The sequence below is a fragment of the Sus scrofa genome, chromosome 1 (assembly GCF_054392235.1).
Source record: "Sus scrofa isolate SSC_HxYL_T2T_F1_AM1 chromosome 1, Sscrofa_HxYL_maternal_Yorkshire_Landrace_v2.0, whole genome shotgun sequence".
In the NCBI taxonomy this organism is placed as follows: domain Eukaryota; kingdom Metazoa; phylum Chordata; class Mammalia; order Artiodactyla; family Suidae; genus Sus; species Sus scrofa.
Genome location: NC_139383.1, coordinates 57,278,090 through 57,301,732, shown reverse-complemented (window position 1 = coordinate 57,301,732; position 23,643 = coordinate 57,278,090). Strand labels below are relative to the sequence as shown.

The 23,643-nt window shown below is 43.0% G+C and overlaps 1 protein-coding gene and 1 pseudogene across 1 annotated transcript in view; both read left to right on the top strand.

Annotated features, from left to right (window-relative positions):
- Positions 1–9,461: 9,461 nt before the first annotated feature.
- Positions 9,462–9,766, top strand: LOC100156383 (glutaredoxin-1 pseudogene; annotated as a pseudogene).
- Positions 9,767–20,655: 10,889 nt separating this feature from the next.
- GABRR1 (gamma-aminobutyric acid type A receptor subunit rho1) overlaps positions 20,656–23,643 on the top strand; it is a 43,515-nt gene continuing 40,527 nt past the window's right edge. Inside the window, exon 1 of the mRNA XM_084960002.1 lies at positions 20,656–20,794. The gene's annotated coding sequence lies outside the window, so the exon portion shown is untranslated. The remainder of the gene's footprint in view (positions 20,795–23,643) is intronic.

Sequence of the window (23,643 nt, the reverse complement as noted above, 5' to 3'; positions counted from 1 at the left end):
CCTCATGTAACCCACTGAGCCACAACGGGAACTCCACAACAAACATTTTTAAATATCCCTGTACTGGATACAGTGGGGTCCAAATTAAGAATAAGATGTAGTCTTATTCATAGCTCTCAGAGAAAGGACTGGTAGAAAACATGATATGCAGGAGTTCCTGTCGTGGCTCAGTGGTTAACGAATCCGACTAGGAACCATGAGGTTGAAGGTTCGATCCCTGGCCTCACTCAGTGGGTTAAGGATCTGGAGTTGCCGTGAGCTGTGGTGTAGGTCTGTAGGTCGCAGACATGGCTCGGATCCCACTTTGCTGTGGCTCTGGAGTAGGCTGGTGGCTACAGCTCCAATTTGACCCCTAGCCTGGGAACCTCCATATGCCATGGGAGCAGCCCAAGAAATGGCAAAAAGACAAAAAAAAAATGATATGCAGTTAAGTATAAGTGAAAAAGGATTCAGTGCAACAAATGGGAATTCAATTTGAATGGGAATTCAATTCAATGGGAATTCAAAGTACGATGGGAATTCTGAGGAAGGAAAAACAATTTCCAGTGGAAGATGGGATCTCATGGGGCAAAGAGATTCTGAGCTCCTCCTTAGAGGTTGGGGATTTGGAGAAGAAATGTCCATGCTGGATGCACCTGTAGAAAAGTACGTGCTAGATTTGTGCTGTCTGATATGATAGATAGCCTCTGGCCACACATCTATTTAAATTTAAGTTAAATAAAATTAAAAACTCATTTCTTGTGACATTTTGAGTACTCTACTCAATAGCTGCGTGAGGCTAGGGGCTACTGTACTGGGTAGTGCAGCTCTCTGGAACATTTCCACAGTCACAGAAAGCCCTGTGAGACTACAGCCCCGTGCTGCTGTAGATGAAAGGTCAGCCTGAGCAAAGGCATGAGAGAGGCAGGAAAGTTTGGGATGGCCGAGTACAGAGTTTTCGGGGCAAGTCATCTCTTTTGGGCCAGACCCTAGGCTGTGAGAAGAGGAGGTGAGACCAGCTGTTTCTGCAATACCAGGGGGCACAGCAGCCCGCCCCACCCCACACCAGTGCTACTGAGGACAGCTACCACTCCACAGAGTTGTCTGGTCTGAGACCAATGGCTCTCCCAGCTTCATGAACAAAGGTTAAAGGTATGTCAACAAGGAGTCAGATGGTATGGGGCATCTAGACATGTTTAGAAACCTTTACTTTCTAGAGATTCTTCTAGGCCACAATGCTGCTCAAACAATGATAATGACATTGTCAAATGCATTATACTGCTTTGGTTGTCTTCTGAAATTCTAACACTACGCTGCTTCTGATTATGTTGTCTTCATAAGTGGGGGCTCATGTAACATGGTGGCCTGTTCACACTTAAAAAAAAAATAAAGATGTATTTTAACTAGCTTATAAAGTGAACTGGAATTCATTCCATAGCAAACATTTACAATTGTAAACAGTACTTTTATCATGTGGGACTGTGACGCCATGGCACCATTGAATGTAGCACAGCCTTATTACAGTGTAATAACCTGACTCTACTTGAAAAAAGTAGAAAAATAAATGAGGTAAAGAGGGGCCAACAGTTGGAGAAGAAAACAGGAACTAAGGAAATGTTCAGAAAATGGAACGACTCACAGACAGGAAGGCAGGGGAGTAAACATAATTGCTATCACTGGTGTTGGAATAGTACTCTATTTTGCTGAATCTAAGACACCATTAAATGTAATACACACCTGCAGTTTATGTGCCACTAAGAAAGAAAAAATGCTGCTAATTAAATTCTAGTACGCCAATGATTATAAGATGAATCCTGATTTCACCTATATTGAATTGTGAAAAATGTGCATGTTGGAATAAAAGAAATAGGTGTATATGGAAACTGCTGATCAGACATACTTCTTTGACACCAATGGTTGAGCCTATGTTTATTGTGCACTTGTCTGCAAGGCTTTGTGCCCGGTTGGGGATGGGGTGGTGGCAGGTAAAGAAATGAATGGGAAGTACCTTTCAGTCATGAAGCGCTTACACTGTAGTGGTCAAAACAACAACAACAACAACAACAACAACAACAACAAAACCCCATTCCCAACTGACTAAAACGTTCAGCTCTCACCTTCAGACATGCAGATGTCATGAAATGACATTTGGGTCAGCCTTTGAGAATATCAGGTTTGGGATTACTTTAAAAGACAAATTGAAAAACAAACCTCAGGTGTAGTAAAGCATTGTTTGCTCTAGCCTGGTCCAGTTTACAAGGGTGAAAGCCCTTCGCCTTGTCTGTTTAGCCCAAGGCATCTCAAACTTGAACATGCTTATTAAAAGCCTGGGCATCTTGTTAAAATGCAAGTTCTCATTTAGTAGATTTGGGGGACACAGTATAGCCCACTGAATCCTCGGGGCACAGCTTCTTTGCCTGCCTGCTTGCATCTCTCACAAGCGTCTTATTTTAATAAATCTATTTCTTGCCTATCACTTTGTCTCTTGCTGAATTCCTTCTGTGCTGAGGCATGAAGAACCTGAACTTCACTAAGTCCAGACACTGGGTAAGTGATTCAAATTTAAAAACCATGGGTTCAAGTCCCAATCTGGGTTTTGGCTGGGCTCAAGTCATAAGCGTTGTCAGTTTCAAAACCAGTGCAACTAGGGATATTTGACTGGCTGTGAGCAGAGTATTTAACCTGCTCTGAGCAGATGCTTTTTACAGGAACCCACTCCTTTAATCCTTCCGAGAACCTGGTGAAGTCGGGTTTAGAGGAGGTAAGAGGAAAAGATGGCAAGTTATAGGCCGGAAGTGGAACTGGGACTTCTGGCCCCCAAACCTTTTCACTTTCCATGGTTTCCTACAAGAAAGCTATGGGGTCAGAGACACAAAGGGCCCAAGGGAAGTTTCCATCTTCTATCAACATTCCTCAGATCAATGCAGAAGGTCCCTGGCCTCCTGGCCCTGGTGGCATGGAGGCTCGAGGTGGAGGGACAGGCACCATTACCTGCTGAGATTTGACTCTCTTTTTTTCCCCCTGCTCTAACATCAGATTGGCCCAAATTGCTTGGAGGAAGATTCTAACCCCAGGTCCTGACCCTCTGGTTTGCCAACCCCTTCTGTCCTCCCTTCGCCCACTTCTTCCTTCCCCCACCGCCTTTCCTTTTTCCCCAGAGAATATCTCTTCTCTGCTGCCAGTTGGGAGCCGGCAGCTGCCAGCCCCATGTCAGCAACTCCCCATGTCGGCACTGCCATGGCATTGCAAGGGCAGCTGAGTGGGTCATGGCTGTGAGCCATAAGCCTGGGAGCAGAGAGAGTGTATGTGGTTGACAGCTTCAACAGAGGATGTAGTCACAGATGTAACAAGTCCTGGAATATCAGCTCCACTGGACAGGGCTTTTCTCTATTTTCTTAGTTGCTGTTATGTGGGCTTATTTTCTCACAGTGCATAACAGTGTTTGGCACATGCTAGATGCTCAGTAAGTATGTATGGAAAGAATGAATGAAAGTACTGTTTATAAATACCCACTAAGTGCCAGACAGTGTGGTACATGTGGATTATAGTCATTTTTCACTCTAAAAACCTTAGGCTTTTGTATTTTTTAATTTTAATTTCACTGTTTTCCTTATCATCTTTTTTTTTTAATTGAGATATTGGAGAAGCAGGAGATAGTTGTGTTTCATTTATTATTGCAAAAATATAACAATAAACTTCCTCAAACTAAGGTATTTTCCTCATAGTTAAACTGTTTACACATAAGGACACAGGTTATGTTTGGTTATTTTCTTTTTGCTTTTGTAATGACTTTTATTTTTTCCATGATAGCTGGTTTACAGTGTTCTGTCAATTTTCTACTACACAACAAGGTAACCCAGCCACATATACATGTATACATTCTTTTTTCTCACATTATCGTGCTCCATCATAAGTGACCAGACATAGCTCCCAGGGCTATACAGCAGGATCCCATTACTTATCCATTCCAAAGGCAATAGTTTGCATTCCAGGTTCCCAGTCCATCCCACTCTCTTGGCAACCACAAATCTGTTCTTCATGACCATGATTTTCTTTTCAGTGGAAAAGTTCATTTGTGCCATATATTAGATTCCAGATATAAGTGATATCATATGGTATTTGTCTTTCTCTTTCTGACTTACTTCACTTACTATGAGAGTCTCTAGTTCCATCCATGTTGCTGCAAATGGCATTATTTTTTCTTTTTTATGGCTGAGTAGTATTCCATTGTGTATCTATGCCATATCTTCTTAATCTAATCATCTGTTGATGGACATTTACGTTGTTACCATGTCTTGGCTATTGTGAATAGTGCTGCAATGAACATGTAGGTGCATGTGTCTTTTTCAAGGAAAGTTTTGTCCAGATATATACCAAGAGTGGGATTGCTGGGTCATATGGTAGTTCTATGTATAGTTTTCTAAGGTACCTCCTTACTGTTTTCCATAGTTGTTGTACCAATTTACATTCCCACCAACAGTGCAGGAGGGTTCCCTTTTCTCCTCACCCTCTCCAGCATTTCTTACTTGTGGACTTATTAATGATGGCTATTCTGGAGTTCCCGTCGTGGCGCAGTGGTTAACGAATCCGACTAGGAACCATGAGGTTGCGGGTTCGATCCCTGCCCTTGCTCAGTGGGTTAACAATCTGGCGTTTCCGTGAGCTGTGGTGTAGGTTGCAGACGTGGCTCGGATCCCGAGTTGCTGTGGCTCTGGCATAGGCTGGCAGCTACAGCTCCGATTCAACCCCTAGCCTGGGAACCTCCATATGCCGCAGGAGCGGCCCAAGAAATAGCAAAAAGACAAAAAAAAAAAAAAAAAAAAAAAAAGCTAAAACTATGATGGCTATTCTGACTGGTGTGAGGTGGTACCTCATGGTAGTTTTGATTTACATTTCTCTAGTAAGCAGGGATGTTGAGCATTTTTTCATGTACCTGTTGGCCATTCGTGTATCTTCTTTGAAGAAACGTCTATTCAGGTCTTCTGCCCATTTTTCAATTGGGTTTTTGGCTTTTTTTTTTTTTTTTTTTTTGGCTGCTGTTTGTACATTTTAGAGATTAAGCCCTTGTCGGTTAATCATTTGAAATTATTTTCTTGCATTCTATAAGTTGTCTTTTTGTTTTCTTTTTGGTTTCCTTTGCTGTGCAAAAGTTTGTCAGTTTGATTGGGTCCCATTGGTTTATTTTTGCTTTTATTTCTGTTGCTTTGGCAGACTGACCTGAGAAAACATTTGTAAGGTTGATGTCAGAGAATGTTTTGCCTATGTTCTCTTCCAGGAGTTTGATGGTATCTTGTCTTATATTTAAATCTTTAAGCCATTTTGAATTTACTTTTGTGCATGGTGTGATGGTATGTTCTAGTTTCATTGATTTGCATGCGGCTGTCCAGGTTTCCCAGCACCACTTGCTGAAAAGACTGTTTTTTCCCATTTTATATTCTTGCCTCCTTTGTCAAAGATTAATTGACTGTAGGTGTCTGGGTTTATTTCTGGGTTCTCTATTCTGTTCCTTTGGTATGTATGTCTGTTTTGGTACCACTACCACACTGTCTTGATGACTGTGGCTTTGTAGTATTGCCTGAAGTCTGGAGAGTTTTGCCTCCTGCTTGATTTTTGTTCCTCAGGATTTCTTTGAAAATTCTGGGTCTTTTGCGTTTCCATATAAATTTTTGGATTGTTTGTTCTAGTTCTGTGAAAAACGTCATGGGTAATTTGATAGGGATTGCATTGAATCTGTAGATTGCTTTGGGTAGTATGGCCATTTTTACAATATTATTTTTTCCAACCCAGGAGCATGAAATATCTTTCCATTTCTTTGAATCCTCTTTAATTTCCTTGATGAATGTTTTATTGTTCTCAGCATATAAGTATTTCACCTCCTTGGTCAGGTTTATTCCCAGGTATTTGATTTTTTGGGGTGTAATTTTAAAAGGCATTGTACTTTTGTATTCCTTTTCTAATATCTCATTGTTAGTATATAGAAATGCAACTGACTTCTGAATGTTAATCTTATATCCTGCTACTTTGCTGAATTTGTTGATCAGTTCAAGTAGTTTTTGAGTTGAGTCCTTAGGGTTTTCTATATATAGTGTCATGTCATCTGCATACAGTGACAATTTTACCTCTTCTCTTCCAATTTGGATACCTTTTATTTCTTTCGTTTGTCTGATTTCTGTGGCTAGGACTTCCAATACTATGTTGAATAACAGTGGTGAGAGTGGGCATCCTTGTCTTGTTCCAGATTTTAGTGGGAAGGCTTTCAGCTTTTCTCTATTGAGTATTATATTGGCTGTGGGTTTGTCATAAATGGCTTTTATTATACAAAACTTTTTTTAAGGTATGTTCCCTCTATACCCACTTTGGTAAGAGTTTTTATCATGAATAGATATTGAACCTTGTCAAATGCTTCTTCTGAATCTATTGAGATGATCATACGGTTTTTGACTTCTCTTTTATTAATGTGATGTATGACGTTTGATTTGTGTATGTTGGACCATCTTTGTGTACTGAGGATGAATCCCACTTGGTCGTGGTGTATGATCTTTTTTATATGTTGTTGGATTTGGTTGGCTAAAATTTTGTTGAGAATTTTTGCATCTATATTCATCAAAGATATTGGCCTATAGTTTTCTTTTTTGGTGGTATCTTTGTCTGGTTTTGGTATTAGGGTTATGGTGGCATCATAGAATGTCTTTGGGAGTGCTCCTTCTTCTTTGACCTTTTGGAAGAGTTTAAGGAGGATGGGTATAAGTTCCTCTGTATATGTTTGGTAGAATTGTCTGTGAAGCCATCTGGCCCTGAACTTTTATTTGTAGGGAGTGTTTTTATTAACATATTCCATTTCATTTCTAGTGATAGGTCTGTTCAGTTGATCTGTTTCTTCTTGATTCAGTTTTGGCAGGCCGTAAGTCTCTAGAAAGTTGTCCATTTCTTCTAGGTTGTCAAATCTGTTGGCATCCAGTTGTTCATAGTATTCTTTTATGTTTTTTTTTTTTTTTTGTATTTCTGCAGTATCCATTGTGATTTCTCCTTTTTCATTTCTTATTTTGTGTATTTGGGTTTTTTCTCTCCTCTTCTTGGTGAGTCTGGCCAGAGGTTTTTCAATTTTGTTTACCTTTTCAAAGAACCAGCTCTTGGTTTGATTGATTTTTTTCTATAGTTTTTTGAATCTCTATGTTATTGATTTCCTCTCTGATCTTTATAATTTCCTTCCTTCTGCTGGCTTTAGGTTTTGTTTGTTCTTCTTTTTCTAATTCATTCATTTAGGTGGTAGGTTAAGTTGTTGATTTGAGATTTTTCTTCTTTTTTGAGCAAGGCTGTAGTTCTATGAATTCCCCTCTGAGCACTGCTTTTGCAGCATCCTATAGATTTGCGGGGGTTGTGTCTTCATTATTATTTATCTCAAGGAATTTTTTAATTTCCTTCTTAATATCCTCATTGACCTATTGGTTTTTTAGTAGCATGTTGTTTAGTCTCCATGTAGTTAGTTTTTTTCTCATTTCTTTTCCTGCGGTTGATTTCTAGTTTCATGCCATTGTGGTCAGAGAAGATACTTGAAATAATTTCTATACTCTTAAATTTGTGGAGGTTAGCTTTGTGCCCCAGATGTGATTGATCCTTGAGAATGCTCCATGTGCACTTGAGAAGAATGTATATTCTGAATTTTTCGGATGTAATGTCCTGAAAATATCGATTAAGTAACTTTTTTATTGTGTCATTTAGGAACTCTGTTGCCTTATTGATTTTCTATCTAGAGGATCTGCCCATTGATGTGAGTAGGGTGTTAAAGTCTCCTACAATGATTGTCTTTCCATCAATTTCTCCTTTTATGTCTGTTAGTATTTGTTGTAGGTATCCGGGTGCTCCTATGTTAGGGGCATATATATTGATGATTGTAATAGCCTCTTCTTGAATGGATCCTCTAACCGTTAAATAGTGTCCTTCTTTGTCTTTATGCCTTCATTTTAAAGTCTATTTCGTCTGATATAAGTATTGCAACTCCTCCTTTCCTGTCTTGTCCACTGGCATGAACTATCTTTTCCCATCCCCTCACTTTCAATCTATATGTGTCCTTTGCCCTAAGGTGAATCTCTTGTAGACAGCAGATTGCAGGTTTTTGTTTTTTTATCCAATCTGCCACTCTGTGTCTTTTGATTAGAGCATTCAGTCCATTGACATTTAAAGTAATTATTAATAGATATGTATTTATTGCCATTTTAAACCTTGTTTTCCCGTTGATTCTATGTTTCTCCTTTGTTCCTTTCTTTTTTTGTTGGATGATTTCCACTTATTTTGTGCTCGAGTACTTTTCTTTTTAATTTTTGTGAATGTAATGTTTGGTTTTGATTTGTGGTTGCCCTGTTTTTTAAGTATGTTAACCCCTTTCTGTATCTGCTTGCTTTAGTCTGATATTCACATAGACTCAAACACATTACTAACAAAAAAAAGAGTCTATATTTCTTACTTTCCTTCCCCACATTCTATGATTTTTAAGTCCTTTTCTAATATCTTCATGTTTGTTCTTTTGCTGTTCCTTGTGTCGATCATTGCTTTTACAGTGGTTTTTTGTTTTTTTGTTTTTGTTTTTTTTCTCTTTTAGATCTGTATGCTAGCTTATTTAAGTGATTGTTTTCCAATTGTGGTTCCCTTGCTCCTATGTCTTCTTACTTCTTCTTTTTTTTTTTTTTTTTTTTTTTTTTGTCTATTTTGTTGTTGTTGTTGTTGCTATTTCTTGGGCCGCTCCCGCGGCATATGGAGGTTCCCAGGCTAGGGGTTGAATCGGAGCTGCAGCCACCGGCCTACGCCAGAGCCACAGCAACGCGGGATCCGAGCCGCATCTGCAACCTACACCACGGCAACGCCAGATCGTTAACCCACTGAGCAAGGGCAGGGACCGAACCCGCAACCTCATGGTTCCTAGTTGGATTCGTTAGCCACTGCGCCACGACGGGAACTCCTTACTTCTTTTTTTATTTAGGCCCTTTCAATATTTCTTTTAGAATGGGTTTAGTATTGCTGTGCTCTTTTAGCTTTTGTTTGTTGGAGAATTTCTTTATTTCCCCTTCTATTTTATTATTATTTTTTTTTTGTCTTTTTGCCATTTCTTGGGCCGCTCCCGTGGCATATGGAGGTTCCCAGACTAGGGGTCTAATCGGAGCTGTAGCCGCCGGCCTATGCCAGAGCCACAGCAACTCGGGATCCGAGCCGTGTCTGCAACCTACACCACAGCTCACGGCAATGCTGGATCGTTAACCCACTGAGCAAGGGCAGGGACCGAACCCGCAACCTCATGGTTCCTAGTCGGATTTGTTAACCCCTGCACCATGACAGGAACTTCTCCCCTTCTACTTTAAATGATATTCTTACTGGATAGTGTATTCCTGGCTGCAAATTTTTTCTTTTCAGAACATTAAATATATCTTGGTTTTACACCCGAGCAATACCTGCAGCTGAGGTTTCCTCCTGGAAGGCAGCCGCCTGTCAGCATGGCTCAAACATTTGTGAACAGCAAAATCCAGCCTGGGAAGGTGGTAGTTTTCATTAAGCCACCTGCCCCTTCTGCAGAAAGACCCAGGAGCTCCTCAGCCAACTGCCCTTCAAAAAAGGGCTTCTGGAATTTGTCTGTATCACAGCCACCAGTGACATTAACAAGATTCAAGATTATCTGCAACAGTTCACAGGAACCAGAACGGTACCCCGGGTCTTTATCAGTAAAGAGTGTATAGGGGGATGCATGTATGAGAAAGGGGAGCTGTTGACTCGCCTGAAGCAAACTGGAGCTCTGAAATAATTACAGAGCATACCCAAGCTGATAGCCCCCTTGAGAGCTGGATGGCACTGCAGATAATGACAATGCTTCCTGGTGGATGGACCCCGGGCTACCCTCACCCAAGTGCAGCAACTGTTTACTTAAAATTCTGAAATGCATTAACCGAAATCAACTGGGAGGAGTGGGTTTTGTGGGGCAAAACCAGATTTTCCTTCTGACTCCGTATTAAAAGTGGATCCATTTGCCCCCTCATAAATCAATCAATCAGTCATCAATCTTGCCACTTCCTTCTGGCCTGTAGAGACATCAGCTGATAGCCTTATGGGGTTCCCTCATAATTCATACTTTGTTTTTCTTTCTTGCTGCCTTTAGAATACTCTCTTCAACTTTTTCCATTTTTATTATAGTGTATCTTGGTGTGGGCCTATTTGGGTTCAACTTTGGGACCTTCTGTGCTTCCTGTATCTTGATCTCAGTTTCCTTTAGCTTTGGAAAGTTTTCAGACATAATTTCTTCAAAAATATTTTCAACCCCCTTTTCTTTTTCTTCTCCTTTTGGAATTCCTATTATGTGTAGATTGGCCTGCTTTATATTATCCCATAGATCTCTTATATTGCTTTCATGTTTTTTCATTTGATCAAGCGTCTGGACACTGCCCAGAGCATTTGGCAGTGGCAGCAGCAGAGTGGGCATGCTCCCAGGGGAGTGAGAGCAACAACTGGTGGTGTTCTGTTGCAATGTCCTCCTCTGTGGTGCCCTCTGAGGTGGCTGGGTCTGCAAGTGGTTCTTGTTCAGGAATCTCCAGTAGTGGTGGGCCATGCCCACCTCTGGAGTCAGAGATAACTGTGGTGGTTTGCCCCTACCACCTGCAGATCACGCAAGAAGCACCCTGTCCCACTTAGCCCACATAGGAGGTGCTGCACCAGCTGCTCCTAACTGTAGGGTCTTGGGAAGGCACTGCCCAGAGCATATGGCAGTTGCAGCGGCAGGGCGGGTGTGTTCCTGGGGGAGTGAGAGCAACAACATGTGGGGCTTGGTTGCAGTGCCCTCTTCTTTTTTACACCAACCCCTGAGGTGACTAGGGCCACAGGTAGAGCCCACTCACAGGCCCCCAATGGTGGCAGGCCATGCCTCCCTCCAGCCTCCAATACAACCCTCCATGGTGATGGCTGCGGTCCATCCTGCTGCCTGTAGATCACGCAAGAGGCACTACATCCCGCTTAACACACGCCCCTGCTGCCCTTAGCCCACGTAAGAGGTGTCCAGCCACCTGTAGCCTGCACAAGAAGCTTCTGGTCTCCCACAGCCTGAGCAACTGGCATCTCCCCACCCTTAACCTGCACCAGAGCTGCCCCACCCTCTGAGATCCCTTGCGCATGCGTGGGGAGATTCCTATGGTCGTTTCCCCCCCCCCCCCCCCGCCCCCGCCCAACAGTGGTGCCTTGCTTCTCCTGCAGCCCCAGACCTGCTCCCCCTTCCCTCTGCTGTGGCGTTCCACTCCCCAGCACACTGCTCCCCCACCTGTTGCACAGCACTCCTTAGCCTCTCAGGCTGTCCCCACACAGCCAGCCCTAGTCCTCTCCCGGGAAGTGACCTCTGGAGCCTGAGTCTCAGCGCCCAGCCCCCGCCTGAGCGTCTCAGGCTGTGGTGTTCCGGGAGGTGGTGCAGATGATCTGTGTGGCTGTCACTCAACTTGGCCCTCTTCAGTCCAGCTGCTGTGCTTTTCTTGGCGCTTTTGAGGTCCCTCCTGAGGTCTTGGCTTATCTCCCTGTCAGTCAGGTTGCTTCCCAGGATGTGGGTTCCTTTTCTCCTTCACAGCTCCCTCTCGGGAATGCAAGCCCTGTCCTGATTCCTTTTCTCTCTCTTTTTTTCTTTTGTTCTTCCCAGTTATGTCAAGAGTTTCTTGCCCTTTTTTGAGGTTTAAGTTCTCAACAACATGTGTGAGTTGTTATCACATGTAGATGTGTTTTTTGATGTGTTTGTGGGAGAAGGTGAGCATGACGTCTTACTCCTCTGCCATCTTGATCCACCTCCACAGGCATGGTTTTTGTTTGTTTGTTTGTTTGTTTGTTTTTTGTTGTTTTCTTTTTGTCTTTTTGCCTTTTCTGGGGCTGCACCTACGGCATATGGAGGTTCCCAGGCTAGGGGTCTAATCGGAGCTGTAGCTGCCGGCCTACGCCAGAGCCACAGCAGCTAGGGATCTGAGCCATGTCTTTGACCTACACCACAGCTCACGGCAACGCCAGATCCTTAACCCATTGAGCAAGGCCAGGGATCAAACGCGAAGCCTCATGATTCCTAGTCGGATTCGTTAACCACTGATCCACGATGGGAACTCCATCCACAGGTATGTTTTTTTACTTGAAAAAAATTTTTTAACCCTTCTGTTTGTAGAGAAATTGTCTCAAAGATATTGCATTATAGCTTTGTAATTTTATTTTTCCTTTTTGGCCACATCTGAGGCATGTGGAAGTTCATGGGCCAGGGACTGAACCCATGACAGCAGTGACCTGGGCTGCTGCAGTGAGAGTGTCATATCCTTAACCCACTGTGCCACAAGAAAACTCCTATAGCTTTATGATTTTAAAAAAAAGATGTTTTATTTACATCACGTCCCTTCCTGTTAGCTCTTGCAGTATCTTATTCATGTTCAAGATGGAGACAAGAAACTGGAGATTAAGTAAATGCATTTTGCCAGGTGTGACCTTGAATAATTTACTTAATCTCTCTGGGTTTTAGTTTCTCTATCATCTGAAAAAAAAAAAAAAAAAGATGGGGATTCCGGCCACTTGGGGTGGATGTGAGGAGTGAGTGAGGTCATGTGTCAGCCCATTATTAGACCCAGAGAAAACAGAAAGTAGACTAAGGAGAAAAGGGAATGAGGAGGAGGAAGAAAGAGAAGGAATAGGAGGAAGGGGAGGAAGAGCATCTGTTAACTTTGCCAGATGAAAACATTTAAAACCACCTCACAACCCAAAATGCACATCCATCTATCACTGCAATCATTTCTAAAACAACAAAAAATTGCACCCTGAAAATGTAGGAAGACCTGATCTCAGAATATAAAATCCTTTCAGTTTGCTTTTTTATCCTGATATTTTCCTCAAAAGAACAGATGAAAACTTCGTCATGGATCTGCTGGAACTTTGGGGGACCATCTTTCTAGGGGAACATCTCACGCTTCATTTTGCTGATGAAAAGACAGAGTCAGAGAGACTGAATAATGGGTATGATATTAGATGCTAATTTTTAAAGGAAAATGCTGGCCCAGATACCCTCTTCTGCCAGTTCAAATCACAGGAAATTTGTGACAGCATACAACCTGGGTTGAGGCTTCTCACTTTGGCTGCAGATTTCTTCCTCTCAGCCGTCTGACCCAAGGGAACACCTGTGAATACCCAGACTTTCGTACTGCATGCAACCCTCTGAAGATGGAATAAGATGGCTCACACCTCTCAGGATTCATCATTGAATCATGCTTTCCCTTTGAGCATCCTAGAGTGTGTTTCTGGCCTCAGGAACATTTCTTTGAAAAAAATTTGCTTGATGTCACTGAATGCCATCCAGATGTACGCATTTGCTTTCAGTGATTTGCTGAATGTAACCTACCTCAATTTCAATTATACTCAGCTACGAGTAAAAGAATACAAGCTTAGGACTTCCCTTGTGGTGCAGTGGGTTAATGATCATGTATTGTCACTGCAACAGCTTGGGTTGCTGCTGTGGCGTGGGTCCTATCCCTGGCCTGGGAACTTCCACATGCCAAGAGTGCAGCAACCTTCTCCCACAACCAAAACAAACAAACCAAAAAAACCCAACACAAGCTTAGCTTCCTAAGACATCTTGAGTGGCAGTCCCAGGATGATGTAGCAACTCTGCCCCATGCTGTCCTCAGGGACTGAAATCTCAGGCTCTTTCCAGCGTATAGAGTGTGGCCCTTGATCTCGTGGTCCAAGATGGTGGCAGGAGCTCAAGCCATCGTTTCTGCCATTGAAGAAGCAGCATGCTCAAGGTGTCCCCTTAAGTTCCAGGAGGCTGCCACACCTTCCCATTGGCCAGAACTTGGTCCCTTGGCCACATTCACCTGCAAAGAATGCTGGGAAATGTATTTATTCTGAATAGGTATATACCTAGCCAAAAACAGAATTCTGGAAGAAAAGGGAAAACTTAGAGTAGAAAAGTTTCTGCTACACCACCCAGCAACACACCCACTTGTTTCCATAAAGCACCAGCTGAGAATTGTTGGGAAGGTCAAATCTGAGGACAAAATGTGTAGCCGTTGCCTCCTCCCTCCCTGCCTCTCATGCTTACATTTTCCTGTTCTATCTCAAGTGTGAAGCGGGCAGATCAGAGGTAAGTGGAACTTTCTAAAGCACTGTGTTTTGCCAGGAGCTTCTGTTACAACTGAGTTCAGAGAGACTTGGGATGTTTCTGTGCCCAGAAATAGGACCTGGGCGCTGAGTCCCCACCACTGTGCATTTTGGAATAGGGTAGAATTTCTCCCTTTTCCCTCAACTCTGCTGATGTTGGGGGCAAGCAATGGCCTCAGCAAATCTAAGGCAATTCTCCTTGGGATAGACTGTGGAGTTCCAAAGCTCCCGTTCCCACTGGCTGCCCTACCTGATTGGACCACTCCCTGAGCTGCTCTCTCCAGAGGCTGAGATGGCTTGTCCACCCAACCCTCTAAGGAGAGGTTGGTTATCAGATTCAAGAGGGCAAGATGCTCCCTCCAAGGGGATTCACAGTCTTAGTTGCTTTCCCAGGAGTGGGGATGGGTTTGCCCTGAGTCACCCCATCCTCTAAGTCAACAATATTGTGTTATTCTGAGATGTCTGGAGGGCTGAAAGGATGTAAATGTGACACAGAGCAGAGGAGAGCTTGTTCTGAGTTTGAATCTCTCTAAGAAATTGAGTCGGTAAGCAAATATGATATATATGCTTTGGAAATAAGAACGATACCAGAGTGAGATAAGTAGCTGGGGTTTATTGTTTTGGAGGTTCTTTCTTTCTTTCTTTCTTTCTTTCTTTCTTTCTTTCTTTCTTTCTTTCTTTTCTTTTCTTCCTTCCTTCCTTCCTCCCTCCCTCCCTCTCTCTTCTTTCTTTCTTTCTTTCTTTTTCTTTCTTTCTTTTCTTCCTTCCTTCCTCCCTCCCTCCCTCCCTCTCTCTTCTTTCTTTCTTTCTTTCTTCCTTTCTTCATTTCTTTCTTTCTTTCTTTCTTTCTTTCTTTCTTTCTTTCTTTCTTTCTTTCTTTCTTTCTTTCTTTCTTCCTTTCTTCCTTTCTTCATTTCTTTCTTTCTTTCTTTCTTTCTTTTTCTTTTCTTTCTTCCTTCCTTCCTCCCTCCCTCCCTCTCTCTTCTTTCTTTCTTTCTTCCTTCCTTCCTTCCTCCCTCCCTCCCTCCCTCCCTCTCTCTTCTTTCTTTCTTTCCCTTTCTTTCTTTCTTTCTTTCTTTCACTTTTTAGGGCCACAGCTGCAGCATATGGAAGTTTCCAGGCCAGGGGTCGAATCAGAGCTGCATCTGCTGGCAACAGCAAATCGGGATCCAAGACGCATCTTCAACCTACACCACAGCTCATGGCAATGCCAGATCCTTAACCCACTGAGTGGGGCCAGGGATTGAACCCACATCTTCATGGCTACTAGTCGGGTTCGTAACCCTCTTAGCCACAACGGGAACTCCCTGGAGATTCTTTCTTTTCTTTTCACCTTTTTTTTAGGTCCGCACTCGTGGCATATGGAGGTTCCCAGATGAGGGGTCTAATCAGAGCTGTAGCCACTGGCCTATGCCACAGCCACAGCCACGTCAGATTCAAGCCACATCTGCGACCTACACCACAGCTCATGGCAACTTCAGATCCTTAACCCACTAAGCGAGGCCAGGGATTGAAACTGCATCCTCATGGATACTAGTCAGATTCATTTTCCACTGAGCCACTATGGGAACTCCCTCTTTCTTAATAATAATAATTTTTAAAAAGAAGATTACGGAGTTCCCGTCGTGGCGCAGTGGTTAACGAATCCGACTAGGAACCATGAGGTTGCGGGTTCGATCCCTGCCCTTGCTCAGTGGGTCAAGGTTCCGGCGTTGCCGTGAGCTGTGGTGTAGGTCATAGACGCGGCTCGGATCCTGCGTTGCTGTGGCTCTGGCGTAGGCTGGCAGCTACAGCTCCGATTCGACCTCTAGCCCGGGAACCTCCATATGCCGCAGGAGCGGCCCAAGAAATGGCAAAAAGACAAAAAAAAAAAAAAAAAAAAAAAAAAGAAGATTACATTTAAAAACAACACTGTGGAAGTTCCTGTTGTGGCTCAGCGGGTTATGAATCCAACTAGTATCCTGCATCCTCATGGGACTAGTCGGGTTCATTACAGCTGAGCCACAATGGGAATGCCAACATAACATTTTTGAGAGGAATTCATGTAGTTACATGTCTCTGTATTTCATTCCTATTTGCTGCTGAGAAGTATCCCTTTGTTTGAATAAATCATGATTTCTTCATTTTCCTGTGACAGGCATTTGGATTGTCTCCACTTTGGAGAAATAAGGCTTCTTATAACAAGTATAATAAATAATTTAGGGGATTGTGATGATCATTGTACAACTGCAAATGTAATAAGTTCATTGAAAAAAAGTTAAAAAAAAAAAACTTAGGGAGTTCCCTGATGGCTCAGCAGGTTAGGGACCTTGTGTTGTCACTGCTGTGGCTTGGGTTTGATCCCAGCCTGGGAACTTCTGCATGCTTCAGGTGTGGCCAAAAAAATTATAATAATTTGAATAAATAAATAATGACTTCATAACCTGTAAGTAAAGAAATTGGCAGGTGTGTGTGTATGAGTGTGGGCCTGACACAGAAACATGCTCATGGAGAAGTTACTGAACTAAAGCCCAGAAATGGTGAACATACACTTGAAGTTGCTTTGGGTGGACACAGGGATGAGGAGGGCATTTGTAGAAGTAGGTAGGATGAAGCAAAAATAAATAATTCCTGCAGTTTAAAGAAGTTATTTGGAGTTCCTACTGTGGTGCAGCAGAATAAGGATCTGACAGCAGCGGCTCAGGTTGCTGCAGAGGCTCAGGTTCCATCCTTGGCCTGGCGCAGTGGGTTAAGAATCCGGCATTGCCACAACAGTGGCGTAGGATTCACTCCCTGGCCTGGGAAATTCCATATGCAGTGATGAGGCTGAAAAAGAAAAAAAAATTAATAAAACAAAATTAAAAAGTTGTTATCTATCAGCTGCAGTCAGATGAAGAAAATAGGCTTGGTATGAAAATGCAGGTTTACATGTTAGAGATGAGCCACTCCTGATGGGCTATTAATCATTCCATTTTACAGTGGAGAATGTTCTCAGGCGCTTGGTTTTCTCATGTGTAAAACGGAGGCACTATTTCCTACCTAGCCTACCTCCTAGGGTTGTTGTGAGGAGCAAATGGGAGAATGTTAGCTTAAAGCTCTAAGAGCAAGGTAGTGGTGTCTCTGACAAATTCATACCGTTTTTGATCGAGAGACTACAGTGGAACATTTTACGTGTCATGCACTATTTTTTTTATTAACTCAGCTACCTCCCCAAGAAGTAAGTACTGTTGTTATCATTTCCATTTTACAGATGAAGATTTGAGGTCTGGATGGGTCTACCTGGCAGAGGCCACACAGGTATAAATGGCATCACTGGAATTTGAACCAAGGTAGAACTGGCTCGAATCTGAGTTGTTAACTATTGTGCCATCTGCCTTTCTAAGAAGATGTCATTATATTTCCTCTTAGCAGCCCACTTAACAGTAACTGCCTTCATCCACAGCCTTTATTTCCTCGTGGGAGGGTTGCAATATTCAAATTCTTTGGCACATTTTCTACTAGATGTAACAGAAGGAAGCTGAAAGCTTGCCTGAAAGCTTGATGATTTCTCATTTTGGCCTTCCTAGTTTGCAGTGAGATGGCTGAGTCAGCCATATTCTTAGTGTAAACTTTGTATGTGCAAAACAATCAAAACCACCAACCTGCTGGAACAGATGCCATGACCTCCTACACACAGCTGCCTTTCCTAGGACACACAGCATGGTGTCCAGCTGAGGTGAGAGATGCCCCATGGCACAGAATACTAAGAAGGGATCATCTCCATACTCAAGTCCATTTGGTCATTAACTAAATGTCTCTGTTCTCAGTGCCTGGACAGTTTGGCCTTGCTTCTGTTTTTTTGCTTTTTAGGGCTGCACGTGTGTCATATAGAAGTTCCCAGGCTAGGGGCTGAATTGGAGCTGCAGCCACTGGCCTATACCATAACCACAGCAATGCGGAATCCAAGCATGTCATCAACCTACACCACAGTTCACGGCAATGCAAGATCCTTAACCCACTGAGCAAGGCCAGGGATCGAACCCATATTTTCATGGATGCTAGTCAGATTCATTTCTGCTGCGCCACAAGGGGAACTTCTGGCCTTGCTCCTTACAGACACCTCCCGCCCCTCAGTTTCCACCTCCTTCTGTCTGAGAGGCTGGGTAAACTGAGTTGGAACGGCAGCTTGAAAGATGGGGACAGCTCAGATTTTCTTCTTTTTCATTTAAAAATTGCTAGCAGAGGGAAGGGATAAATTAGGAGTTTAGAGTTAACAGATACACACTACTGTATATTAAAGAGATGGGAGTTCCCAGACTGCAATCCTCCATATACTGTGATGCTCGCATCCCAGATTGGCGGCGAGGTGGGGGGGAATGGAGCAAGAGTCAGGGTGATTGCAGAAGTGCCCAGAGAAATCCTAACGCTAAACCTCAGAGGGCAGAAGGTGGCCACAAATCTACAAAAATTTTTTGTGTCACTGACTCTTGAAGATTTCCAGTGGTTTCTCTCCCCTCAAAGCAAAGAACCAAGTCATTTGAAAACATGGAACAAATAAAATACAGCCTTAGGCTTGCTGGGTTTTTTGTTTGTTTGTTTTTTAATTTTTCAACAGTTTCAAAGAAAAAAATGGAGTTTATGTTTACTTATTTTAAGAAATTATATGCAACCATTGGAGTTTTCGTTGTGGCTCAGTGGGTTAGCAACCCAACCTAGTGTCTATGAGGATGTGGGTTCCATCCGTGGCCTTGTTCAGTGGGTTAAGGATCCAGCATTGCCACAAACAGTGGTGTAGGTTTCAGATGAGGCTCAGATCCTGCATTGCTGTGGCTATGGTGTAGGCTGGCAGCTGCAGCTCCTATTAGACCCCTAGCCTGGGAACTTCCATATGCTGCACCTTCAGCCATAAAAAGAAAAAAGAAAGGAAAAGCAAAAAGAAAGGAAAAAAAAGAAAAGAAAGAAATTATACACAACCAAAGTTAATCTGTGAGCCAAGATGGTGGTATGCGGAAAAAAACTTAAATAGCGAAAGGGAGCAGAACAGGCCACCCCCAAAGAGGCCACTTTGGCATGTGGATTATTTTGAGCCTAAGGCAATCAAGACCCAGCAGACCCTGGAGAAAGTTTTACAGCTCCTTTAACTACCTAAAAAAATTTAGAGAGGTGGCCTGGCCCAGAAAGAGAGTTATTACCAGAGATTTATCTGAATATAACTATCTGCATGGCAGGCCAGAACTCTGATCATCAAACACCCACTCTCTTATCTCCTGTGAATTACCTTCCTTTCCTTTGAACACCTAGGCCCCTCTCCTATTCCTTAACTCAGGATGGCATATAAGCCTCAATTGCCCAAGTCACCTTTAGATCTCAAATTTTTTTGTATCTGCAAAATTAGATTTAGTTCCTCCTGCTAATTTGCCTTTTATCAATTTACTTATTAGACCAGCCAAAGAACCAAGAACAGAAGAAGGGGAATGTTTTCTACCCCTGAAATACGTTATGTTGCACAACTATCTTTTTCTGCTGCACAATTACCCATGCATTCAGTTTTACCCTGTTGTTTATTTTGTCATAAATTAAATTATATTCTTTCTTTTCTTTATGAGTTGAACAGTGCCAAAAGTGGCTTCTCAGTCAATGAATTCATTCTTACCATTGCCCAAAACCCCTCTAGTTCATTCAAATGAATCAGTTTCTCTAATTAGCAGAGAATCATCTGGAACTAATTAAGTAAAAGATCTGAGTTGTCATCAAAATGCCTTGGGAAACATGTTAGGATAATAAAATCATTTTACAGACCAGTCGAAAAGGGAGAAAAGGATATAGTCAATGGAAAAGCACAGGGCCTGAGATTTAAGGCACATATTTTCCTATTTATTAACCATGTGTTCTGGGGAAAAGAACTTAGTGTCTTGGGGCCTCAGTTTCCTTGCTGCTATGCCTGCTTCCAGCTCTTTTTTGCCCCTGCTCTTTTTTTTTTTGTCTTTTTAGGGCTGCACCTGTGGCCTATGCAGTTCCCAGACTAAGGACTGGATTGGAGCTGCAGCAGCCCGGCCTACGCCACAGCCACAGCAACACCGATTCTGAGTTGCATCTTTGACCTACTCCACAGTTCATGGCATCCTTAACCCACTAAGCAAGGCCAGAGATCAAACCCATGTCCTCCTGGGTACTAGTCAGGTTCATTTATGCTGGGCCGCAGTGGCAACTCCCAGAGCTTATTCTTGGGACCAAATGTATCATAGATGTAAAAGGTTTTGTAAATGCCAGAGGACCATTCAATTGCAAACTACAAGTATTCTGTAGTTGGGTTGGCTTTGGGGACAACAAAAGAAGCCTTTGTGTTTTACATTCAGTCCTCAAACCATGTAAGGCTTCTGAGGGGACCCCACATCCACACCCTCTCTTCCATCACAGCAGACCTCTGCCCTCCACCCCCAGGGCTCCACATGGTAACTGTAGCTTTAGACCTAGACTGATCTCATGGTATTTCCTCTTTTCTCCACAGAGACTTCTCTGGAGCGGTGATAAGCATATCAAAGTCCATCAACAATAAACTAGGCGACTTTTTGCGAAGTTCTACTTGAACCTAGAAGCCTGTGTGCGGGTTAAAACAGACTTGGAAACCAGTGAAGTTACCTAAAACAATTTTGCTGTGATTCCAGAAGAGGGCGACAGGGCTGCACTGATTCTCCCACAGGAACTGCAGTGTAATTCAAAGGTAACACCCCCGAAGAGCCTGCCTTCTTTCCTTTCTCCTCAGATGATTGCAGTCATAATTTTGATATTTCTGTGTGGAGAAAAGGTATGGCTAAAGCCATTTATGCATGCGGCTACACTTCCCAAAGTCTTCCAAAATGGGTTTGCTTTTCGTTGATCCCAGGAGCCACCAGGGCATTTGGAAAGAGCAGCAAAGGTACACAATGAATGCACTGTCTCTGGATGTGTCACACCTGTGGTAGGCAATGAGCCCCCCCCAGGTGGCTGAGCCAGCCTTCACCCTGTTTTCCTTCTTCCTGAGTGGGAAACTTGGTTTTGTTCAAGCATCTGCCCCATTTCCAGTCCGGAAGAGGATCATGATTAATCTAAGTCAATCAGGGCCTGTTCTACCTTGGGAAAGGTAACTGGTCCAGGGATGGACTTGGGACCTACATGGCCCAGTCAGATGGAAGGGTAGGGCTTATCTTCCATGACCTGGAAAGAAGTATTCCCTCTTTCTCTCCCACTGGATTTGAGTGAGGGAACTTATTGCTCTTGGCAGCCCTGTTGCAGCTGTAAGACAGCCAGAGGGAAAAGCAGACTCAAGAAAGAAGGCAGGAAGAAAAGAACCTGGGGGTTTGGTGACACCACTAAACCCAGCAACCCTGTCACCTAGACTTCTTGTTTGGTGAGATAATGCATTTTTGTTTAAACCTGCTTGAGTCAAACTTCCATTTTTTGCAGATACAGTAATTACATGGATGAATGAACTCTCCTCAGTTTCCCCAAAGCCACCCAGTCCATTGTGTGGGTTGAAACAGTGTTGAGAGTAACGAAGTTGGACTTTTTTTCTTTTTTCTTTTTAAGACCAAACCTGTAGCATACGGAGGTTCCCAGGCTAGGGGTAGGATCAGAGCTGCGGCTGCTGGCCTATGCCATCAGATCCGAGCTGCGCCTGCGACCTGCACCGCAGCTTGTGGCAAAGCCAGATCCCTAACCCACTGAGCGAGGTCAGGGATCAAAGCCACATCCTCATGGATACTATGTTAGTTTCTTAACTTGCTGAGCCACAGCAGGAACTCCTGGACTATTTTTTTATTTTAAACTGACTACTCATTCCATGGGTCACTTGTTGAGAATGTTATTGCCTATTATTCCTCTGATGTTCTTTTCAATGACACAGTACTTTAGAGATATTTATGATATTTATGATACTTATGATCCAAGATGGATCTGTAGCTCAGAGAAGTTATCTCCAAGTGAGATTTTGTCGTACAACTAGCCAAAACACATCCAAGGTCATCCAAGAGGTCCATGGATGGGCTGAAGATACCATGTACATCATAAGTGCTCCTCCCATTTCTAGTTCTAGCTAGGTAGAGGGAAAAATTCAAGTTGTCTAAAATAGTAAACTATGGGAGTTCCTGCTGTGGCACAGAGGGTTAAGAATCCCACTTAGCAACTCAGGTGGGTACGGAGGTGTGCGGGTTCAATTCCTGGACAGGTGCAGTAGATTAAATATTTGTTGTGGCCTCAGCTATGGCTCAGATTCAATTCCTGTCCCAGGAACTTCCATATGCTGCAGGTGCAACCATAAAATAAAATAAAAAATAAGTAAAATGGCAAACTATGGTAGTTTTACAAAATAGAAATCATTAGTGCTGGGAGTTAGTGCTTCGTGGCTCAGTGGTTAACAAATTGACTAGGAACCATGAGGTTGTGGGTTCGATCCCTGGCCTTGCTCTGTGGGTTAAGGATCTGGTGTTGCCATGAGCTGTGGTGTAGGTTACAGACGCAGCTTGGATCCCGTGTTGCTGTGGCTGTGTCGTAGGCCGACGTCTATAGCTCCGATTAGACCCCTAGCCTGGGAACCTCCATATGCCGCAGGAGAGGCCCAAGAAATGGCAAAAAAAAAAAAAAAAAAAAAAAAAAAAGAAAGAAATCATTAGTGCTGCTTTCCTTTGTTCTCTTTTTCAAGGGTGGGGGATTCTATATATGTTTCTTCTTACTGATTCTTCATTGCTAGTTTATATTCATAGCTTCTAATTAATTTAAACTGAAAACCACATGTTAAAAGCCCCTGGTGGCTCCTGGTAGAAAAAGCTTGCCAAAGCAGGAAGTAGTGGTTGCCTCACAGGAAGGAGACCAAGGTGCCCAGCATCCCAAGGTGCCCAGCATCCCACGGATTCTGGCCAAGTGTTTGAGGGATTGTTCAGAGAATCACAGGATAAATGGTCTAAGTGTTCATGAAATATTTATTTGACCATAATTATGAGAAATGAAGAATCCAAAAGGAATGTAGTTTTTCAGGAGTTCCCGTTGTGGCGCAGTGGTTAACGAATTAACTAGGAACCATGAGGTTGTGGGTTCAATCCCTGCCCTTGCTCAGTGGGTTAACGATCCGGTGTTGCCGTGAGCTGTGGTGTAGGTTGCAGATGAGGCTCGGATCCCCAGTTGCTGTGGTTCAGGCGTAGACTGGGACTACAGCTCCGATTAGACCCCTAGCCTGGGAATCTCCATATGCCATGGGAGCGGCCCAAGAAATAGCAAAAAAAAAAGAAAAAAAAAAAAAAGGAATGTAGTTTTTCAGCCAACAGTATTCAGTCTTGTGCTAGGTGCTAATCTGATTAAAAGATGGAATAAGATACAGTAATGACATTTGTATTGTCCTCAGAGAAAGAAGACATACAGTAAATGGGAAACAAGTGGCCATCCATTTCAGGCAGTGGATAATTAAATGCTAAAGTTAAGAGGTACAGAATAAGTGCTATCAGTACACAGAGAAAGGGGCTTAGAGTGAGCTACTGTGATCAGGAGAGGTTTTTCATGGAGGATATGAATTAAAGAGGATGGTTTGTATTTGGATGAATT